This window comes from Oncorhynchus keta, chromosome 37 (assembly GCF_023373465.1).
Source record: "Oncorhynchus keta strain PuntledgeMale-10-30-2019 chromosome 37, Oket_V2, whole genome shotgun sequence".
In the NCBI taxonomy this organism is placed as follows: Eukaryota; Metazoa; Chordata; class Actinopteri; order Salmoniformes; family Salmonidae; genus Oncorhynchus; species Oncorhynchus keta.
In genome coordinates, this window is record NC_068457.1 from 14,277,628 (window position 1) to 14,301,480 (window position 23,853).

At 44.5% G+C, this 23,853-nt stretch overlaps 1 long non-coding RNA gene across 2 annotated transcripts; it reads right to left on the reverse strand.

Annotated features, from left to right (window-relative positions):
* Positions 1-288: 288 nt before the first annotated feature.
* On the reverse strand, positions 289-4,691 carry LOC118370334 (uncharacterized). Of its 2 annotated transcripts, none has more exons than XR_004822787.2 (4): positions 4,415-4,691; positions 2,401-2,473; positions 2,027-2,168; positions 289-695 (listed from the first exon to the last, which is right to left on the reverse strand). It is a non-coding gene; the product is annotated as an uncharacterized LOC118370334 (long non-coding RNA). The 2 variants fall into 2 exon arrangements; XR_004822785.2 differs by having other exon boundaries at positions 2,395-2,473.
* Between the last annotated feature and the right edge of the window lie 19,162 nt (positions 4,692-23,853).

Consider the following 23,853-nt stretch of genomic DNA (forward strand, 5'->3'; position numbering starts at 1 on the left):
CATCGCAATGCCAGATGTCTTTGGTCGGGAAAAGATTGGCACAGCGGTGACCTGGCACGTCCGATGCTGAGCACTAGGCCCTGGTGCTTTGCTGTTTGGCAAGGCAGCGGTTGAAAGACACATGACCTACACGGCATGCCTGTGGCACTTGCTGCCAAGCAACGTTTAAACTCACCAGGGTGCCGTGGTGAACATGTGGATGGATGAATGCACAGGCAGTCAATATTTCATTCAGTCACAGTAAGGGACTTTATTATCTTAACATACTGTATTTACACAAAACAGCCATTAAGGGCATAATTACGCAGTATATTCAAAGAGACAAATACAATCACACTAATCAACATGTTTCTTATTCTTTGTTAGAGGACATTAACACAATAATATTTTGTATGTACTATATAAAGGTTAACAAAGGAACAAAAGAAAGAACTGCCACGTGGTGTCGGAGAGCACAGAGCCAGAACAGTTGAAATAGCACGTGTACTTTGGAGTTAATAAAGCATGTGCCACAGCAACCTGAGAAAGTGAACAGATGATCCCCAAGGTGCTTTTCAAAGAAGAAATACATTGCAGCCTCCAGCAGATTCTGAAGTCCCCTCGGGGTCCCAGCACACACCACAGAGGTTGTCACCAAGGAACCGTGCAGATTTCTTAGGTTTTGCTCCACATAAATCTCACCTGTGCTTTCACACCTGTGAAAATGTAGGATGAAAAGAAACCTCAGTACATATTTCTGACTCATATAAAACGTTTGGTTTTTATTGTAAGTCAACTCTATGTTTATTTGTAAATAGTCAATATGAAAATAGCACGGTGTAAATAATTTACATAGTCTGTGATATATAGTGTATGTTGCATTTAGTTTAGACATCGCGAGCACACTCCACACCCCCAGGTGGCAGTATACTGTCAAGGCTGATCCGAGGCCATTGACTATTTGGAGTTGATCAAAGGAAGAGTGTGGCCAGCCATCAGGCCTTTTTTTTGGCTTGGGACGTCAGGATGCCAAGATGAGATGAGAGACACATGGAGACCAGATGCAGGCCTGTGGCAGTCATGGCATTTTGTTAATCGGTTATTGTCATGCAAACGAGCGCCCGTGTCATGGTAATTGACCGTGAGTTTACATAAACATGTTCAGCATCTCCAGGCCCACACACATACAGGCCACTCATGCTGCCTTCATTATTTATTTCAGGCATGTGTAAGGAAACATTATGATATGAAGAAATTGTATTTCAGAGGAACAGAATATGAGTCGGCCTACGGTATGTTATCTGGCATTTATAGTAGGCTAGCAGACAAGATATGCTTATAAGGCCAATGCCATTATTATATATTATTTGATTTGATTTGATAGTAGCAAGAATATAATTGCACTTAGCTAAATAAAATGTGAGTGATATTTTTCCTATTACGTAGCGAGTGCACATAGGAAGTGGCTACATTGAGCGTAAAAGTGATCCATTGAAACAGGTCCTATACACTACATTTAGAGTTATTTGGCAACTTTAGTTGTGAATGATACAAACCTTAGAATGTCTTAGAAATCAATACACACATGGGATGCATGATGCGACTATAGGATATTGATGATTTGAGGGAGTCGCAGAAAAAAAGCTTGCGTTCTGTCCCTTGCCTCAGGCTGCACACTCTGTACTCTCATCAAGTGATCATATTTTCACCCATCGGACTATTCTCAATTTAATCTTTAGTCATGTGAAAGTTGATTCGATTTAGAATACCCCATTATCAAATGGGCAGGAACAGAGGCAGGGGGGAGAAATGAATGTAATCCGTAGGCACTCGAATAGCTAATGGAGGCCGCTTTCCCGCAGTTAGTTTTTCAATCATGCTGGGTAGGCTACGGCTTTATTCCGGAGCACATGCTTAATATTAGCAGCTGAGAAACAAATATTGTAGAAGCTGGGGTCCTCCTTTTAGTGGCAATTCATCAAAACTCTGCTTTCACATGGGATTGCATATATAAATGTCTGGGTTTATAAATAGACTTATTTCATACCACCCATTAACCACTGTTTGAGGAGCATGCTGCCTCACGCTGTGCGACAGGGGATATAATACTCCTACATTCTGTATGCCGTGGGCTCTCCAACCCTGTTCCTGCAGCTTCCCAGTGCTTCATTTGGGAAACCAAGTGAAATCTGTGCGGGAACATCGATAGTAAGATGTTAGGGAGTGAACGTTATTCATGAAACGGGTTACATGGAGAAAATCAGACCTCTCTGAAATGAAAATGGATGGACCTCCCTTCAGCAAAATATATTTGACCTAAACCGTCCGAAACAAAACAATAAAAGTAAAAAGTGACCTCCCCCTTTACTCAAAATAATAATTCAAACAAAGTGGATAGCAGAGAACATGTCCAACCTTTACCCTCACTTGTTGGAATTGTGATAGCACACAGGGCTGGGAGCCAGAAGGTTGTGGGTTTGCAGACCACCGGGCACTAGAGTAGGGGTGGAAAGATATATTTATAGAAAAAAGCGTTGCATGAATCTATCATCGTATTTGCAGGTCCGATAATTGTTTTGCCTTTTATAAACATTTCATGCAATTCTACATAATTCTACATATTAGCGGGAGCTTTTTTAATACCACACAAATAACAGAAATGACAGGCTAAGAATGGACAGAGACAATAGGCCTATGTGTGTTCATCTTATCATATATCTCCAACGCCAAATCAGTGTGTCTTGTTTGAAAAGAAACTGGCCCTGTTTGCAAATAATAATTCACATCATTAGGAATCTGACCATGGTACATTCATTAGTTAGGCCTACTTTTCCACCCCAGACACTACCACTACCACTACCAACACAGAGAAATGTAAGCTTTAATTAACTTCTGGCTATTCTTCTTCCGTGGCTTAACCCAACGAGAGAAGGTCACAAGTGTTTCCCTAAAAGCGTCATCTATTGTACAGAAAGTGAATAGCTTAATCAATTGATAGTGACAGTTAGAATACTTCCCAAGCAAAGTAACCTCTGAATGTCAAAGAAACAAAACAATGGGGTCACGCTCCAAAACAAAGCCCTTTTGTTGTTAGTAAAGTCTAATTCAAATCACGACTCTTTAATTTAATTTGCCTACTAGAGCTGTCCCTTTCCAATTGATTGTGCCGCGGCTGCTGCTTCAAGTTTCAGCACCACAATGTAAGTTAGTTGAATAAGGCGCATTGTGAGGTCAAAAACTCTGATGAATCCATAATGGGCAGGAAACATATTGGTTTTAATAAAAATAAGTTATAATAGTAGCAAGCTATCAAAGTTGAACTCCGGGTCGTCCTTCTCATCTTCGCACTCTCCTTCTCAGAACGTAGGCTATAGGCTAGAACGCACACAATAGTTTTTGGACTAGGCTTAATCAACCCCCTAAAACATCGGAAGAAACGTTGGACTTTCCTCCTGAACTGGCACTGTAGCTGTCACTTGTGCTCTCCCTCTCCGGCCTCTAGGTCACCAGGCCGCTCGTCTGTCACCAGCGTTACGCGCATTTGCGGATAAATGACACTCACCTCTACTCCATCCCCTCCTTGATGGCCTGCCCTTTATATGTCACTCCCTTTGGTTTCTTCCCCAGTTGTCATTGTTCCTGTTGCTGTTTCATGTCCGTGAGCTGTTTGTGTTTCTTGTTTTGTTGATTCATTAAAATGTATTCACTCCCTGAACTTGCTTCCTGACTCTCAGCGTACATCGTTACAGTAGCCCTTCACAGCACCGCCATTGGTTAAACAGCACACACAATTTGGGATCAGCAAGAGCAGAGCAGGCCGGGGCTCAGCATTGGAATATCCATTGCAGTGTGTAATGCAGCCTAGTTTTATTTACACCATCCAAGCAGCTATCTTAGAACTATAACTTTGTTCTGCTTCTCCGAGCATGCACTTCATAGCATATCGGTTATGGATAATTTGATTGAGACCACACTAAATAGCCTATAGGCACAATTAATATTGCGCGCCCGGCAGAGAATCAGAGATGAGGGTCGACATCTGGCACATCAACATATAATATATAGGCCAATATACAGTGAAATCAACTCTTTGACAGTTCATAAATTACAAATTGCAAATGACCCTCCCCTGGACTAAATTTAAAAATACTAAACCCTCCCCTTTACTGAAATTGAAAAAGCAGGACCCTCCCTATTTTCCTCCAGGTAACCATTCTGTACATTTTGATCACAACGAAATGAATTTCATTCAACTGTTGACATCCCCTCTCTCTGCAAACTCGAGAATGAAGGAGAGAGAGGAGGAGACGGTAACAAATGGTGTTGAGAGTTTCTGTAGCTAAACGTAGTGTCAGCCTATTATTATTTCTCTTTTTAAGTCCATATTACTAGGCTATTCAAAATCAGGTACAAATGCACTAACTCTGGAACTCACCATGTGTCACGAATTCCGCCGAGGTTGGTCCCTCTCCTTGTACGGGTGGTGTTCGGCGGTCGACGTCACCAACCTTCTAGCCATCGCTGATCCATTTTTCATTTTCCATTGGTTTTGTCTTGTCTTCCTTCACACCTGGTTCCAATCCCATCAATTACATGTTGTGTATTTAACCCTCTGTTTTCCCTCATGTCCTTGTCGGAGATTGTTTTATTGTATGTTATGTGAAAGTCATGTGTCGGTGTGCGACGGGTTTTGTACCCACTTATTATTTTTTGTATATTTTGATTTTTGTAGTTATATGAGCACTTATTAAACGACTCCGTTTAAACCAAGTTAGTTTTCCTGCGCCTGACTTCCCTGCCACCGACACGCACCCGTTACACCCTGCCAATCAATGAACAAACAACATCGCCTAGGCCTATATATTCTCTGCCAGACTCATGGACAGAAAGTTTGGAGCATAGCATACGCTAACCAGTCCATCCAGTATGCATAATAATACAGTCCGTACTCAAAGGCGATTACTAGATTTTATTTCATGTTGGAGTACAGGCTAGACCAATTATGTACCAAAAACATCTTAAATCTATGTAGTAAAAAAAAGTCTGCAATGTGCAATAAGTGATAGGCTATTAGGCTAGGTATTGTATAACAGTGCAGTCATTATAAAAAATACAATTATTATCGGCCTTGTACTCATATTTAGGCCTATGCATAAGCTCTAATACGCATATGGGTGTTTTGAATTAATCATCAACTTAGAAAGTGCTGTCCAATTTGTCATGTTTAGAAACAGCGTCCACAATTACCATGTTTTCCTCTCAGTTTCAACCTGTTGTTGAAACTTATCATTACAGTGAAGTGACCTTTAAAATCATTATACTGTTTTGATGATAAGTGCTTGATGGGATTTTCGATAGCATTTCCATTGACATCAGAGTGGTTAGAGGGACAATAGAGCGCAGAGTACTCCCAATGCATGTCCAGAGTGATATCACTGTGACTCGAAGGTAACATGGAATTTGACTGCGATCATGACTCATGACTGCTGGTGTGGCGGTAATATGTTCACCACACCCCAAAAATCACGGGGGCTAGGTCCCATGTCAGTAAATTGGAGAATTTAGCATTTTTTTTAACATCTGCGTAGCTTTTTCCTGCAATTATTATGCTTAATTCAATGGCAACCCACATTATGCGCACCTGCTCCCCGTCATTATGCACAACAACAATCGCACTCCACACAGGAACACCTATGTGAGAATGTTGTTCGTTGACTCCAGCTCAGTGTTCAACACCATAGTGCCCTCAAAGCCCATCACTAAGCTAAGGACCCTGGGACTAAACACCTCCCTCTGCAACTGGATCCTGGACTTCCTGACAGGCCGCCCCCAGGTGGTAAGGGTAGGCAACAACACATCTGCCACGCTGATCCTCAACACTGGGGCCCATCAGGGGTGCGTGCTTAGTCCCCTCCTGTACTCCCTGTTCACCCACAACTGCGTGGCCAAGCACGACTCCAACACCATCATTAAGTTTGCTGACGACACAACAGTGGTAGCCTGATCACCGACAACGATGAAACAGCCTATAGGGAGGAGGTCAGAGACCTGGCAGTGTGGTACCAGGACAACAACCTCTCCCTCAATGTGATCAAGACAAAGGAGCTGATCGTGGACAATAGAAAATGGGGAGCAGAACAGGCCCCCATGAATATCGAAGTGGGTGTAGTGGAGCGGGTCGAGAGTTTCAAGTTCCTTGGTGTCCATATCACCAATGAACTATCATGTTCCAAACACACCCAGACAGTTGTGAAGAGGGCACGACAACACCCTTTCCCCCTCAGGAGACTGAAAAGATTCGGCATGGGTCCAAAAATTGTCAAAGACTCCAGTCACCCAGGTCATAGAGTGTTCTCTCTGCTAGCGCATGGCAAGCAGTACCGGAGCACCAAGTCTAGGACCAAAATGCTCCTTAATAGCTTCTATCCCCAAGCCATATGACTGCTGAACAATTGAACAAATGACCACCTGGACTATTTACATTGACCCCCCCTTAGTTTTTACACTGCTTCTACTTGCTCTTTATTATCTATGCATAGTCACTCTACAGATGACCCCAACTAACCTGTTCCACCGCACATTGACTCGGTACTAGTGCCACCTGTATAAGCCTCATTATTGTTATGTAACTTTCTTGTGTTCATTTTTGATTCGATTTGATTTGATTTTTATTTTAATTTTAGTTTATTTAGTGAATATTTTCTTAACTCTATTTCTTGAACTGCATTGTTTGTTAAGGACTTGTAAGTAAGCATTTTATCGTAAGGACTACCTGTTGTTTTTTTCAAATCAAATATTCAGCGCGTGTAACAAATAACATTTGATTTGAATTTGATTTTGATTTCATTCCCCTTGATTTAGCCCTCAGAAGCCTCAGTCTTCAAGCGGTATTGGTTTTGTTTTCATGTCCAGTACGCTTATTGTTTTGTATATCTTCATATTCCTTGTTATTAAACTCACCAACTGTACTTGCTTCCTGACTCCCTGTGTCTTCGTTACATAAGCGTATCTCTTGAGCTGTATGTGTCCTCCTGACTGGTGGTTATGTTTTTAAAGAAGCTAAATAATGCTTCTCTGTATTTCTGCTCAAATCTGGGAAAAATATTGAAAGGAATGTGAGTCTTATTCAGTACATTTAGTAATTGCTTTTCTAAAGTATACCAATCTTGCCAGCAGGCATGCCAGCTAAGATAGTTAGACAAGCTAGCTACTCTAACTTGACTGATAGCCTGAAATGGATTCTTGGTAACTAGTTCAGGTTGGGAGATTGGGAACCTATCTGAGCTAGCTATTGCCAACTTCCTAAAATTGCTCGGTGGCTAGTTGTATTACAGAGAAACAATAACAACAAATGTATATATGATACATCTTTTTAAACAGCACGAATCTGAGGGGGACCAATGCAACATTGTATCTGTCCCATTACGGTGTCTGTGAGAGCATGGTCAGCGCCATTGAGACCATCCCCATTTTGAAGTAGTTCATTTGATTTCTCTACTACTTCTATGACTTGGTAAACAAACTAAAAGTGTACATACTGCCCCCTGGAGTGTGTTGTTTGAACAGGTATAAAAACCAAGGTTGGTGATTTCCTGCCACTTGCAGTTATGAAATGTTTTGTCATGAGTATAATTCATTGGCTGATCCCTCCTGACGACCTGGAGGGAATTATGTGATCCTTCCTTAACCCAGAAAGAAGTTCCACCCAGGCGACGACTTCAACACGGGGGAAGTCTTCAATGGAGCTGATAAAACAGGCTTTTTGGGCAGTAGAGTATCTCTATGTGTTGGACTCAAGTCCCTTTGATGGACTTTTTTATCAGTTGTGTGTACTTGACATCACCTCAACTGTAACCAATGGAACTACCACACAACACTGTAGCTGGGTGGTGGCCATCTGAGACTCTCATATCACAGATAAATCATTTTACATATGCAAAAGATCAACTTACTGTGCGCCATTTTAATTGAATCCCACGGCGGTATTTTGCATTGAACATTTACCTGACATCAATAATGTCAGCTAATGGGAACTTAGGTGGGAACATAAGGTGGTCCTTCTGTGGCTCAGTTGGTAGAGCATGGCGCTTGTAACGCCAGGGTAGTGGGTTCGATTCCCGGGACCACCCATACGTAGAATGTATGCACACATGACTGTAAGTCGCTTTGGATAAAAGCGTCAGCTAAATGGCATATATTATTATTATTATTATAAGTTGGCTCGTGTTGCTGTGTTACACAAAAAAGCGCCAGTGGACGTCTGTAAAACTGCCAACAGTAAGTGTATCTTCTGTATTTATAAAGTTATGTTTGGATGATAATTAAGTTTAAGTGTTAAGGTTTCTATAACCACAAGGAAAAAGCAAGGATCAATTTGTTTCCAGATAGTGTTTCACACTTGAACAATCCCCTCAGCTAATCAAAAGGGACATGGAATGTATTGGAGTCATGATAAGGGCAAAGACAACACTTGCTTTTGTACAAGTTGTTGTACATAAATCCATACTATATACATCATAGTCACAGGAGGTTGGTGGCAGCTTAATTGGGGAGGACAGGCTCATGGTAATGGCTGGAACAGATCAAATGGAATGGTAATCAAACTCATCAAACACATGGTTTTCCATGGTTTCCATGTGCTTGATACCATTCCATTGATTCCATCCCAGCCATTACTATGAGCCGTCCACTCCTCAGCAGTCTCCGGTGTCATAGCTAATCGACCTTGAAATCATCCAGCTTTTCTGATGTACACAACCACCACAAATGCTACAATTGCCTTTCAACATCAGCCCAGTATGATAATTCAGAGCATAATGTGACTGTGAGCTGTTCCTGGCTACTCTCTCATTTGTGATGTATTGATCTGATTCTGTCGAGGCTGGCATTTTTTTTTCTCTCCAAACCTATTCACTATTCATCCCAGTGGGAACCCTTATAAACTTGTTTAGCAAGCAGTAACTTTCAAAGGCTACCACTTCAAAATCCTAGCGCCACCCAGCTTAGTATTTTCCATCTGTACGTGGGAAGCATTTCTAGAAGAAAGTTGTGGTTATTTTAGCATACTTTTGAAGTAATTTGACAGTTTCAAGGATTCCTGCATGACATTTTGTTGCATGCTGAGGAGTTCTTGAAAATATTTCAGCTGAACATCGGATATAACCTCAGGGGTCCATCCTTCACTTTGGTCTTGATTGTCTTCATGTTCCCTCTTGCATCCTCAAAGAACAATCAAAAAGTAAAACGCTACTTGCCAAAAATAGTATTTATTATTGCTGTGAGAGTGTGATGGAAATTGTGATTGGTTCTCTCTTAAAGGAAAAGTGACATTAGGTAATGCAAGCCATTCGTTTTTCTACAGATTCACTTCTATAAACAAAAGTAGCATTTCATTTGTATCAATTTAATTTGATTCAACTTGTCATATTTCAATATTGAATACATAGTGCAAGAAAGACATTCATAATAATGAATGAAATTACACACACACACATAATTGGGAGATTCCCAACAGCACATTGATATTGAACAGTGATAATGCATATCTAAAAAAAACACAACGTTATTGATAATAGTCTAGTGCATATATTGGACATATAGGCTGTGCTTTGTCTTTCCGTACGAACGGAAGGATGATCATCTACAGTTCTGGTGATGAATTGGGTCCTTTTTTAGTAGAGATGAGTGCAGATTACTATGATGTATGGAGTAACGACCCATGTCTTCATTCTCTATCACTTAAAGCTACCTGGATGACCCCTTGCATTAGTTAGTGTGTCACCGGTTGCGACTTGCACATAATTGCAAATTAAATTCTGATTATGAAAAGAGTGTCTATGAATCACTTGGTTGGGCTCGGCCTGCAGAACCAATGGGAAAATCAATTCTGGCAATTCGACCGAAGTTATTGATTTATGAGTAGCAATGAAAAAGCATACAGTCATGGATACTCTGTGACCAAAGTTGCTGGTCAGGGCTATGCATTAGCTGAGAGGGGAATGACAGTGTTATCTATTCCCCTCTTAATCAGGTCAAATGAGACTTGTCAGGAGCTGGAGAAGGGAGCGAAAGCGTGGGTTAGGATACGGTCTATAAGCTCATATTTCCTGCTTTCAATATGAGCCGTGTCCTGGTTTTGCAGAAGATGGATCATAGCATAGTATAGCCACTCTTGGGCTCTCAGATGGCAGCCCAGAACTCTGACCACAGAAAGCACCCCCCACAACAGTCTATTAGTTCATATGTCTTGCTTGCAGTGTGAGATGTGTCCTATCCTGTTTTGTAGAAGGAAGAACATAGCATCGCCCCTCTACAGGTCTTGATGCCAGTTATAGCATTCTGAATATAGCCAGGGCTCTCCTAACCTTCAAATCCTGACTGGATCAGTCTAACATGAAGCTGAATTCAGTGTGTATTTCCAGGCTAGCACTTGCCACCAGGCCTAAAAATACAACCTGTCTACTGCTGTTGATTGTGCTTTCTCAAAATGGCAGGAGTGAGATGTAGGAAATAACGTGCAGGAAGAACCATCTGTTGCACTAAACCTTCATACTGGTGGTGGTGATGATGCTGAAAGACAGCGAAGTGGGAGAGAGACTCAGCCTCTGACACAATTACAGTGTAATAGAGTGCTACATTGTTGCCAGGATTTTGGGGCACCTTGTGAACTGAAGTGTGTTATGTACCTCTCAGCTGGGAGGATGGTTTGATCCCGATAATGTTGACTCACTGACATGACAATGCGTTATGTAACATCGCAGGTCCTCTGTGCATTGTTGGGAAGGACAGTGAGTTGTATCATGTAATAATGCTGCCATGAGATATCCATTATGCATTGCTTATTCATTATTGGCAAAGATATGCGCAATTGAAATCATGTGACCCTATTCTCTGTGAATTGATTTCAATAGCTTACACCGTAGGCTAACAATTGACGTTTTCCCAAATGGCCATGCCATATTTCAAATCTGAATCATTGCTGTGGCAGAGGTGGTTTGGTCAACTACGCTCATTTGATGTGATGAATAACCATGTCCAAAACATGTTAACTCTGATAGCTAATGCCTAGGCTTTAGCTCAGTGGGCTAATGCAGCTGTCAGTCGAATGTAATACCCAGGTTGCACACCCAACTTGTCACACAATTTTAGATCTAACATTGTCATATTTAAAATAGAACTGTGATTGACGTTACGGTAACTCGTCCTGTTCACTGCTTTTCTTTAAAACACCTCAAGGCATTAGCTACAGTATTTATAGATTGGAACAGAGCAATTATATTCGAGACTATATAGCCGTATGGATTTCTCCTTGTTGTGGAGGAGCAGCCATGGTTATTTGTAGATACGTCGGCGGTTTGATGTGGAGCAGACGGATATTGTGGCTTTCCTTCATTTTCTCATCTCCCAACACCTGAGTTGCAAACTTTGTTTGCGAAGGCTAAAGTGAATTTGCTTTGACTGGCATTAGAAACAATTTGGGGTTATTATGTTTTGGCTTACTGCACTTTTTTGTTGCCATTCTGGTTTTGCTCTGTCCACATTTATTGCCTCCTAATGGCTATTTTTGTGTATTTGGCTACGATGTTATGTGTCCATAAAAGTTCCCATTTAACCCCCCCCCGTAAAACACAACAGTGTTACGACCATAGGCGCTGTATGATCTGTGAGTAAGTGGATTGGAGCAGTTTCCACATCTGTATTGTACTCTGTCGTGCATTTAAGATGAACGCCACATACCTGACAAAGGGTATGAGGCACATTCAACGACTTTTTGCTCAGCTATAACTCCATTGCTTATTATCAAGACGTATCAAGTAAGCTTTTAATTCCGTGGAAGGTATAAAAAAAAAAAGGATTGGGCTAAACAGGGGGATTACATTTGCATTACAGGATCCCTATTCTCTACATGTCACAGATTTCAGTTCTTTATCCTGTAATTGTAGACATGCAGTTTGAACATTGCACTACTATCTCGTGGGGCAGTGAGGCATTGGCTTCATATTTACTCTGTCAACACAGACGCACCATTTAACATCTGTAACGTGTTGCAATTCCTTCTTTTATTGTTTTATGTGCAGGACCTGTTATCAATGCCCTTTTTTTGAATAGCCCATTACAGGCGTCACCTATCCCTCATGCTTCGGTTCCCTTTCGTTGACATTGTGTCTTATGTAGCTCCGGCTCTGACATAAATCATAGCTCTGCCTACATGACAGCTGAAGGTGAAATCAAAATGGCTCCTGGAGAATATTCTCCCCTACCTCCAGATTTTAAAGAGATGAATTACAGTGGAACCTAACCTTTAGTCTCAACGGCCTTAGGCCAATAGGATATTTCCCATTGTTTGTGGATGCGTGTGCAGTACTATGACCCCCACTGTGCAGTTAGAAGCTGCCTGTGCTATATGTAATAGAAACATATCATTATATCTGAACTATGATGTCATCTGATTTATCAAACTCTGTGGTAGAATTTCCTTGAAACAATCCCGGGAACCTTTTTTTCTTACCTTTTCGACTGCGCAAGGTAGACAATCACAATTTGTACATACAGTATGTCGACACTGGTATGCTGAAGATACTGAATACGAGGTTAAAATTGTGAATTGCTCTTTTTAAAACATTCCAATTTTGATTCCTCGTGCACTCTGTACTCATGTCAATTAGGCACCTTGACCGTATAAGTATCAGTATAGTTTTGTACTTGATCTGTCCGTCTGTCTGTCTGTGTGCCTGCCTGTCTGTCCAGACTCGGAGCTGAGGTGAGCAACAGCTTGCTGCGGTGCTGTAAAGGCTGCCAGTATCACACTGCATCATTTATCTCCTTTTTACACCGACCAACTGACCACCATAACCATAGCAACCTATGCTACAGTACATGGGGCTGTGCTATATTGCTGTTTGGTAGTGTGCCTCTCAAACAAACAATCCTAATGACTTTCTATTCAGAGGAGCAGAAAAGGAGAATGGTGAGCTGTAGATGGTACGAGTTAAGCCAAAGCCCCTGTAGTAACTCATCCACAAGACTGTCTTTGTGCCGGTAACAGTCAGAGAGAGGCGAGGCCTAAGTAATTCTACTCAGAGCCTTCTGGTGCACTTAGAACACTGGTCATTATTAAGGACCGAGTAGAGGAAGCTTTTAAATAAGGCATAACTACATTCCTAGAACTTCTCTTGCTCTGACAAGCACTAGCTGTTGCCAGGGTGCAAGACAGTTTGGGCTGTCACAGGGGAGCAGACAGACTGACAGAGAGTGGGGGAAAGAGAGGGCCAGAGAGATAAAGAAGGAGAGAGAGCGAGTCAGAAGGAGAGAGAGAATGTGTGTGTGTGTGTGTGTGTGTGTGTGTGTGTGTGTGTGTGTGTGTGTGTGTGTGTGTGTGTGTGTGTGTGTGTGTGTGTGTGTGTGTGTGTGTGTGTGTGTGTGTGTGTGTGTGTGTGTGTGTGTGCGTGCGTGCGTGTGTGCGTGCGCGCGCCTGATGGGTGACCACCAGGGTGATGATGCATAAGTCCGAGCTGAAAATGTCGATAGTTAGCTAGCTTCTGCCTCTGAGACAGCTACGTGGATAGGGTCAGACAAACTCAAACTGAACCATACACCTCTCTCACTGGCCATTGGGATACGTGAACAGGTACATGGTACTGTATATGCAGGACTCGAGGAGAGCTCAGACGCCACGATGGAGCGATTATAGCCTTATTTGGACACCTTAGAGGCGGACACCCAGGTAGGTGCCATTGTAAAGTGACAGGTGTCTCTCAATGGATGACATTTTATTTAATTGAAAGCAAAGCCGACATTTTCATAAACGTCTTTAACTTTATCTCTCTAGTCGTGTCAGAAAACCTGTTCTGCCCTACGTTATATCAGGGAAATGACTGATTGAACTCCTATACTTTAACTGCACTTGATTGAGTTTGCTGGCGCAATGGAACCAATGGAATAGTCCCAAAAGTGCAAGCTAAGTCTGCCCATCTGGCACTCCTGGCCGGCTGTTTTTAAGAAAACAAATATTATTTGAACCCAGTTCTGACATCCAAATGACCAGTTAGACTGTTAAACGATCTGTCCTGTTGCTTTCCTATTGGCTGAGGATTCAGTCTGTCCACGTCATTATACCTTGTCCTATTCTTTCGTTTCTATGACGTTGTTCTCTAAATGCGAGCACGTAAGCCTTTATTATATAAAAACGACCCGGAATAAGGAATCTATCTGCATATAATATTCATCGTTATTGTGGCTGTCCTCGGTTAAAGAGCTATCGATCTCGCCGCAATTGCATTCCAGACCACCTCCCCTCAGGAGAAGAGCTAGCAGTTAGAGAGGACAGGAGACACTGAGGCATCTTGCAGCTCAATAAAAAAAACTCTCTCCTCTTGTTAATTAAAAATCATAGCAGTGAGCAAAATATATATATATATTTTTTAAGGTAGCTCATTTTCAACTTTATGTTGGACTAATTAACCAGACATTAAAATAAAGTTTTATATATGTATATTGGATAGGAATTGTCCACTTAAAAAAAAAAATCTCATCCTCTCCTGGATTTGACATTAGCATTACAGACAGAGCCTGATGACAGAAGAGGAAAAGAAGGAGGAGAATGGAGATTCAACCTTTGCTGTGTAGCCGTTTTAATGTTTCAATTATGCACAACGGCAGGTCTGGGACCAGGGTTTTGTTTTGGAAATAACTTCATAGCCTTTGAGGCTTTTGCTTAACTTTGTTTTATCTGCAGCACAGATCACAGTTGTTGAGAGGCTACGGTAGCATTGTATTTGTCTAACTTTTGTTACGCATTGTATTGGGTACCTATATTGCTATTGTGTTGGCATCCAATCCATCTCTTCCGGTATTTGACAATGGACTTTCCAAAATTGGTGTACCACAAGTTCATTTAAAATGCACAAGATATTTCCATTACAAACTGTCTAGACTCCATAAGGTAGCAGACAGGGAGGTCATCTGCCTCTCCTTAGTTGCGATGATAACATTCCCCAAGTAATATGTCTAATAATATAAACTATTGGTCAATATGCTAATATACGCATAAATACACCCAACAGAACAATGGTTCCTGAAGTGTACAACTAAAACGTAAATGTCTAATACTTTTCATACAGACTGTGATTGACATTGACCACAATATAACGGCAAACGCATATCTCCACTATGTTGACATAATGCAACAACAACAAAAACATAAGATAGCTTAAACCACAACCACGTCCAAAGCTCTAGCAATCCATTTAATCTGTTGGGCAGCCTTCATGTACTACTGTAGCCCTCTTCAGATTCCCCACACACCCCCCCTCTCCCTCCAATCCCTCGCTCCCTCCTCTTTTCCCTGAACACAAAGCCCAGACTCAGAAGGGAAAGGAACAGATTAGCCTCCCCCTGCCTCTCCCCCACACCGCTCACACCCGTGGAGTGCTCTTTCCAGGGTGGCTCGTTGAGCGATGAGGAAGGGAGAGCCGGGTAGCAGGAAATAAACCTCTGGTACAACGTCAGCAGAGGCGTGCGCTGCATTGTCAATGGCGTGCCTATTGCCGACTCTGTCTCACAAAAGCTGTGTGGGAAGCCTGCGCAGTCGTCTTGCAGGGGGGTGATGCATGACAGTGTTGGACAGATTTAAAGGAGGTTGTGCAGCGTGACCTGTTGTTTGTCTCTACTCTCTGCTGGGCTGCAGTGGCAAATAATGTGCAACTATGACACATCCATTTGCATTTCATCCCACGATCCCTCTCTCTATTTCGCACACTTGCTATCCCTCTTTATTCTATATCTCTTTCTCTACCCTTCTCTCGCTCTATCTGCCTGTCTCTATCCCGCTGTCGCTGGTTCCATTTGTCTGTGACTATCCCACTGTCGCATGTTCTGTCTGTCCATCCTTATCCCACTGTCGCTGGTTCTGACTGTCCGTCTCTATCCCACTGTCGCTGGTTCTGACTGTCCGTCTCTATCCCACTGTCGCTGGTTCTGACTGTCCATCTCTATCCCACTGTCGCTGTTTCTGACTGTCCATCTCTATCCCACTGTCGCTGGTTCTGACTGTCTGTCTCTATCCCACTGTCACTGGTTCTGACTGTCCATCTCTATCCCACTGTCGCTGGTTCTGACTGTCCATCTCTATCCCACTGTCGCTGTTTCTGACTGTCCATCTCTATCCCACTGTCGCTGGTTCTGACTGTCCATCTCTATCCCACTGTCGCTGGTTCTGACTGTCCATCTCTATCCCACTGTCGCTGGTTCTGACTGTCCATCTCTATCCCACTGTCGCTGGTTCTGACTGTCCGTCTCTATCCCACTGTCGCTGGTTCTGACTGTCCATCTCTATCCCACTGTCGCTGGTTCTGACTGTCCGTCTCTATCCCACTGTCGCTGGTTCTGACTGTCCATCTCTATCCCACTGTCGCTGGTTCTGACTGTCCATCTCTATCCCACTGTCGCTGTTTCTGACTGTCCATCTCTATCCCACTGTCGCTGGTTCTGACTGTCCATCTCTATCCCACTGTCGCTGGTTCTGACTGTCCATCTCTATCCCACTGTCGCTGGTTCTGACTGTCCATCTCTATCCCACTGTCGCTGTTTCTGACTGTCCATCTCTATCCCACTGTCGCTGGTTCTGACTGTCCATCTCTATCCCACTGTCGCTGGTTCTGACTGTCCATCTCTATCCCACTGTCGCTGGTTCTGACTGTCCGTCTCTATCCCACTGTCGCTGTTTCTGACTGTCCGTCTCTATCCCACTGTCGCTGGTTCTGACTGTCCATCTCTATCCCACTGTCGCTGGTTCTGACTGTCCGTCTCTATCCCACTGTCGCTGTTTCTGACTGTCCATCTCTATCCCACTGTCGCTGGTTCTGACTGTCCATCTCTATCCCACTGTCGCTGGTTCTGACTGTCCATCTCTATCCCACTGTCGCTGGTTCTGACTGTCCATCTCTATCCCACTGTCGCTGGTTCTGACTGTCCATCTCTATCCCACTGTCGCTGGTTCTGACTGTCCGTCTCTATCCCACTGTCGCTGGTTCTGACTGTCCATCTCTATCCCACTGTCGCTGGTTCTGACTGTCCTCTATCTCTATCCCACTGTCGCTGGTTCTGACTGTCCATCTCTATCCCACTGTCGCTGGTTCTGACTGTCCATCTCTATCCCACTGTCGCTGGTTCTGACTGTCCATCTCTATCCCACTGTCGCTGGTTCTGACTGTCCATCTCTATCCCACTGTCGCTGGTTCTGACTGTCCATCTCTATCCCACTGTCGCTGGTTCTGACTGTCCATCTCTATCCCACTGTCGCTGTTTCTGTCTGTCCGTCTCTATCCCACTGTCGCTGGTTCTGACTGTCCATCTCTATCCCACTGTCGCTGGTTCTGACTGTCCGTCTCTATCCCACTGTCGCTGTTTCTGACTGTCCGTCTCTATCCCACTGTCGCTGGTTCTGACTGTCCATCTCTATCCCACTGTCGCTGGTTCTGACTGTCCATCTCTATCCCACTGTCGCTGGTTCTGACTGTCCATCTCTATCCCACTGTCGCTGGTTCTGACTGTCCATCTCTATCCCACTGTCGCTGGTTCTGACTGTCCATCTCTATCCCACTGTCGCTGTTTCTGACTGTCCGTCTCTATCCCACTGTCGCTGTTTCTGACTGTCCGTCTCTATCCCACTGTCGCTGGTTCTGACTGTCCATCTCTATCCCACTGTCGCTGGTTCTGACTGTCCATCTCTATCCCACTGTCGCTGTTTCTGACTGTCCATCTCTATCCCACTGTCGCTGGTTCTGACTGTCCATCTCTATCCCACTGTCGCTGTTTCTGACTGTCCGTCTCTATCCCACTTGCTGGTTCTGACTTTTCTATCCCCTGTCACCTGACTGTCAAACAACAGCTATCTGAGCAGCTCTATCCCACTGTCGCTGCTGACTGTACATCTCTATCCCACTGTCGCTGTTTCTGACTGCCCACCCATTTGGTTCACTGTACCTCTCTTCCCATACTGTTTTTATACTGTTTTTGACTTCCATTTATCTTTTTCTGACTGTCTTTTCCCACTGTCAATATCTCTATCCTGTACTGACCTGACTGATCATTTATCACTCCAGTTCTAATCTCAAAATTGTAATTGACTGTCCGCTCTACCTCATGCCTTTTGCACATCCCATTGTATATAGACTCCCCCTTTTTTTCTACTGTCCGTTATTGACTCGTTAATTGTTTACTCCATGTGTAACTCTGTGTTGTCTGTTCACACTGCTATGCTTTATCTTGGCCAGGTCGCAGTTGCAAATGAGAACTTGTTCTCAACTAGCCTACCTGGTTAAATAAAGGTGAAATAAAAAAAGTAAAAAAATATCCTACTGTCGCCAAATCTATCTGTCAGTCTCAATCCCTCTTTCACTGGTTCTGTCCGTCTGTCTCTATCCCACTGTCGCTGGTTCTGTCCGTCTGTCTCTATCCCACTGTCGCTGAATCTATCTGTCAGTCTCTATCCCATTGTCGCTGAATCTATCTGTCAGTCTCTATCCCCATTGTAATCTGCTGAATCTATCTGTCAGTCTCTATCCCACTGTCGACTTGAATCTTTCTGTCCGTCTCTATCCCACTGTCGCTGAATCTATCTGTTCAGTCTCTATCCCATTGTTAAATGAATCTATCTGTCAGTCTCTATCCCCCTTTCACTGGTTCTGTCCGTCTTTCTCTATCCCACTGTCGCTGAATCTATCTGTCAGTCTCTATCCCACTGTCGCTGAATCTATCTGTTGAGTCTCTATCCGACTGTCGCTGAATCTATCTGGCAGTCTCTATCCCATTGTCGCTGAATCTATCAGTCAGTCTCTATCCCACTGTCGCTGAATCTATCTGCCCGTCTCTATCCCACTGTCGCTGAATCTATCTGTCAGTCTCTATCCCACTGTCGCTGAATCTATCTGTCAGTCTCTATCCCATTGTCGCTGAATCTATCTGTCAGTCTCTATCCCCCTTTCACTGGTTCTGTCCGTCTGTCTCTATCCCACTGTCGCTGAATCTATCTTTCAGTCTCTATCCCACTGTCGCTGAATCTATCTGTTGTCTCTATCCCACTGTCGCTGAATCTATCAGGCAGTCTCTATCCCACTTGTCGCTGAATCTATCAGTCAGTCTCTATCCCCCTTTCACTGGTTCTGTCCGTCTGTCTCTATCCCACTGTCGCTGAATCTATCTGTCAGTCTCTATCCCACTGTCGCTGAATCTATCTGTCAGTCTCTATCCCACTGTCGCTGAATCTATCTGTCAGTCTCTATCCCACTTTCACTGGTGCTGTCTGTCTGTTTCTATCCCACTGTCGCTGGTTCTACCTGTCTGTCTCTATCCCACTGTCACTGGTTCTGTCTGTCTGTTTCTATCCCACTGTCGCTGGTTCTACCTGTCTGTCTCTATCCCACTGTCACTGGTTCTATCTGTCTGTCTCTATCCCACTTTCGCTCATTCTGTCTATCTGTCTCTAATCTACTGTTGCTCCTTAAATCTGTCTGTTTCTGTCGCGCTGTCACTGGTTTATCTGTCTGTCTCAATCCCACTTTCGCTCCTTCTGTCTGTCTGTCTCAATCCCACTTTCGCTCCTTCTGTCTGTCTGTCTGAATCCCACTTTCGCTCCTTCTGTCTGTCTGTCTGTCTGTCTGTCTGTCTGTCTGTCTGTCTGTCTGTCTGTCTGTCTGTCTCTAATCTACTATTGCTCCTTAAATCTGTCTGTCTCTATCCCTCTGTCGCTAGTTCTATCTGTCTGTCTCTATCCCTCTGTCGCGAGTTCTATCTGTCTGTCTATATTCCTCTGTCGCTAGTTCTATCTGTCTGTCTCTATCCCTCTGTTGCTAGTTCTATCTGTCTGTCTCTATCACACTATCACTGGTTCTATCTGTCTGTCTCAATCCCACTTTCGCTCCTTCTGTCTGTCTGTCTGTCTGTCTGTCTGTCTGTCTGTCTGTCTGTCTGTCTGTCTGTCTGTCTGTCTGTCTGTCTGTCTCTGTACCACTGTCGCTGGTTCCGTCCGTCTGTCTCTGTACCACTGTCGCTGGTTCCGTCCGTCTGTCGCTGGTTCCGTCCGTCTGTCTCAGTACCACTGTCGCTGGTTCCGTCCGTCTGTCTCTGTACCACTGTCGCTGGTTCCGTCCGTCTTTCTCTATCCCACTGTCGCTGGTTCCGTCCGTCTGTCGCTGGTTCCGTCCGTCTTTCTCTATCCCACTGTCGCTGGTTCTGTCCGTCTTTCTCTATCCCACTGTCGCTGGTTCCGTTTGTCTTTCTCTCTGTTTTTGTGTGTCCTGTGATTATGCTCTTCATCCTCTCCTCTCTCACGCTACCCTTCTCTCTCTCTCTCTCTCTCTCTCTCTCTCTCTCTCTCTCTCTCTCTCTCTCTCTCTCTCTCTCTTCCCTTCTCTCTCTCTCTCTTCCCTTCTCTCTCTCTCTTCCCTTCTCTCTCTCTTCCCTTCTCTCTCGCTCTTCCCTTCTCTCTCGCTCTTCCCTTCTCTCTCTCGCTCTTCCCTTCTCTCTCGCTCTTCCCTTCTCTCTCGCTCTTTCCTTCTCTCTCGCTCTTCCCTTCTCTCTCGCTCTTCCCTTCTCTCTCTCTTCCCTTCTCTCTCTTCCCTTCTCTCTCTCTTCCCTTCTCTCTCTCTTCCCTTCTCTCTCTCTCTTCCCTTTCTCTCTCTCTTCCCTTCTCTCTCGCTCTTCCCTTCTTTCTCGCTCTTCCCTTCTCTCGCTCTTCCCTTCTCTCTCTCTTCCCTTCTCTCTCGCTCTTCCCTTCTCTCGCTCTTCCCTTCTCTCTCTCTCTTCCCTTCTCTCGCTCTTCCCTTCTCTCTCTCTTCCCTTCTCTCTCTCTTCCCTTCTCTCGCTCTTCCCTTCTCTCTCTCTCTTCCCCCTTCTCTCTCTCTTCCCTTCTCTCTCTCTCTTCCCCTTCTCTCTCTCTTCCCTTCTCTCTCGCTCTTCCCTTCTCTCGCTCTTCCCTTCTCTCTCTCTTCCCTTCTCTCTCTCTCCCTTCTTCTCTCTCTCTTCTCCTTCTCTCTCTCTTCCCTTCTCTCTCTCTCTTCCCTTCTCTCTCTCTCTTCCCTTCTCTCTCTCTTCCCTTCTCTCTCGCTCTTCCCTTCTCTCTTCTCTTCTCTCTTCTCTCTCTCTCTTCCCTTCTCTCTCTCTCTCTCTTCCTTCTCTCTCTTCCCTTCTCTCTCTCTTCCCTTCTCTCTCTCTTCTCTCTCTCTTCTTCCTTCTCTCTCTCTTCCCTTCTCTCTCTCTCTTCCCTTCTCTCTCTCTTCCCTTCTCTCTCGCTCTTCCTTCTCTTCTTCCCTTCTCTCTCTCTTCTCTCTCCTTCTTCTCTCTCTTCTTCCTTCTCTCTCTCTCTTCCTTCTCTCTCTCTTCTCTCTTCCCTTCTCTCTCTCTCTTCCCCTTCCCTTCTCTCTCGCTCTTCCCTTCTCTCTCTTCCCTTCTCTCTCTTCCCCTTCTCTCTCCCTTCTCTCTCGCTCTTCCCCTTCTCTCTCGCTCTTCCCCTTCTCTCGCTCTTCCCTTCTCGCTCTTCCCTTCTCTCTCTCTCTTCCCCTTCCCTTCTCTCTCGCTCTTCCCTTCTCTCTCTTCCCTTCTCTCTCTTCCCCTTCTCTCTCCCTTCTCTCTCGCTCTTCCCCTTCTCTCTCGCTCTTCCCCTTCTCTCGCTCTTCCCTTCTCTCTCTTCCCTTCTCTCTCTTCCCTTCTCTCTCTTCTCTTCTCTCTCTTCCCTTCTCTCTCTTCCCTTCTCTCTCTTCTCTTCTCTCTTCCCTTCTCTCTCTCTTCCCTTCGCTCTCTCTCTCTTCCCCTTTGCTCTCTGTTCCCCTTCTCTTCCTCTCTCTCTCCCCCTTCTCTCTCTTCTCATTCTCACTATCTCTCTTGCTCTACCTCTTCTCTCTCACTCTGTCCCTCCCTGTCACATGTGTATATTTGTGTCTCTGTGTATCTACAGACAGAGTTGTGTAAAGTGTGCAGGCATGTGTGCATGCAGTTCGTGTGTGTGAGATTGCATATGTTCTGGTTGGGTGCATGTCAAGCCATGTTATCACCAGCTGCACACCGTGGAAATGCTTTTGGCAGTGCCTGCAACTGTGGGCAGCAACGGGGTCATTTGTGATGTGTCTGCGCCTGTGTGTTGGTGTGTGCATGACTGCCTTCATGTGTGTGTTCTAATTGACTACCTGTAATACCATCCGATTAAAATGTCATCATGTCATACAAAACGTAGGTGCTAGAAATACTGTCTGTGCTCATGGGTCTGTCATGGTTTCTCCATGTGTGTGCGTGTGTGTGTGTGTATGTGTGCACGCCTGTGTGCATGCAATTATCAAGGACCTGACTGGTGACCGCAACGACGACCATGGATCTGTGTCACCGTGTGTGTGTGAGTTGGGTGGAAAAGAGAATGACTAAATGTGTGTAGCGACGGCAGATTGCCAGCAGTTGAAACACAACAAGAAGTGTTTGTGAGTGTGTCTGTATCCCTGGGCTATGTCTCTGTCATCGGTAATTATGCTGATGGTCATTGTGTGTGTGTGCACCAGTGTCCACATGCTGCTGCAGGTGAGAGAAATGCATTATGGTCCACTCTGCGCCGCCGCCACCCAGGGTCCCATAAGTACTGCCAAACTGTCGCCCCCTGTGCCCCTTGCTGTCATACTGTCAAATGTCCATTTGTAGGGGATGATTGAGGCTTTATTTGACAGCATGCAAACCCTGCTGTACACCCCCTTCCCTCCCATCTCTGTCTCTGATCAGTCATTATCACGCAATGGCAAAAATAGAATAGCAAATGAATTAAATTAATAAAGACAAGCTTGATCTGCTTTCACACCAGTCGTCTGTTTTGTCAGCCCTAATCCAGAAACATGGATGCTATTAATCAGCTGATTCTGAGTTGGAGAGGAGAATAAGGGGAGAGGAAATGGGATGATGAGGGGAGAGCTGGATGAAGCAATGGGTGGGAATTTAGGTTGTGACCCTGGAACACTCAGGCTGATCTGTGGGGGCTTGTGTATGAGGCAGGGAGGCATGGGGAGGCAAGCAGGGGGGCCTGTATAGAGAGAGAGTGAGGAGATACATCAACCTGCAGGCTTAATTTGCCCTCTGAGGGTTCTAGCAGCAATGTGAAGAGAGAGAGATGGAAGATGGATGGGTGGGTGGGGTGGTTAGAGAGGGAGGGAGATGGAGGCTAATAGAGATAGAGAGAGAAGTGGTAGAGAGAAAGGGAAAGAGACTGGGGGGAGATGAATGGAAGGGCAGAGAGGGGGAGAGAGATGTATGAGAGATGAATGGGGGGGGGGTGAGTGGGGGGAGGGACGGGAAGAGAGAGATGGAGGAGAGATGAGTGGTGGGAGAGAGGGGGAGAGAGAGATGGAGGAGAGTGAAAGTTTAACGGGGAATATGAGATGGAGAGGGTGAGGGAATAAAAACAAGAAAGAGGAGGGAGGAGATTGACAGATGAGCCAAACCCTGGAGGATAGAGAGATCATTTTGTCTGGGTATCCGAAGCAGCCGAGAAGGTCAGCAAAGTAAAAACCAGATGCCCTGTCAAGTGAGACATAACTAAACAGCCAAAGTTCATTCACAATTACAGCACATAATTACCCAATCATTGCACTGATGCAATTCCAATTGAGATGTCCTTCTGCAGTTTTTACTTGTGTCTCTGATAGTTCAAAAGGCTGCTTATGACCAGCGCCAGAGTGCGATGGCACTCTCTCAAGCCATGCAGAAATTATTCAAGTTCATTTTTGAATGCAGCGTATGGCTTCCACCCATTTGCTGTTATGTAACTTCAATGCCTGATGTGTAAGCTATCGTTACAGTTCTGTTACAGTAGATTGAGGAAGATAATTATCACTAAATAGCATTACA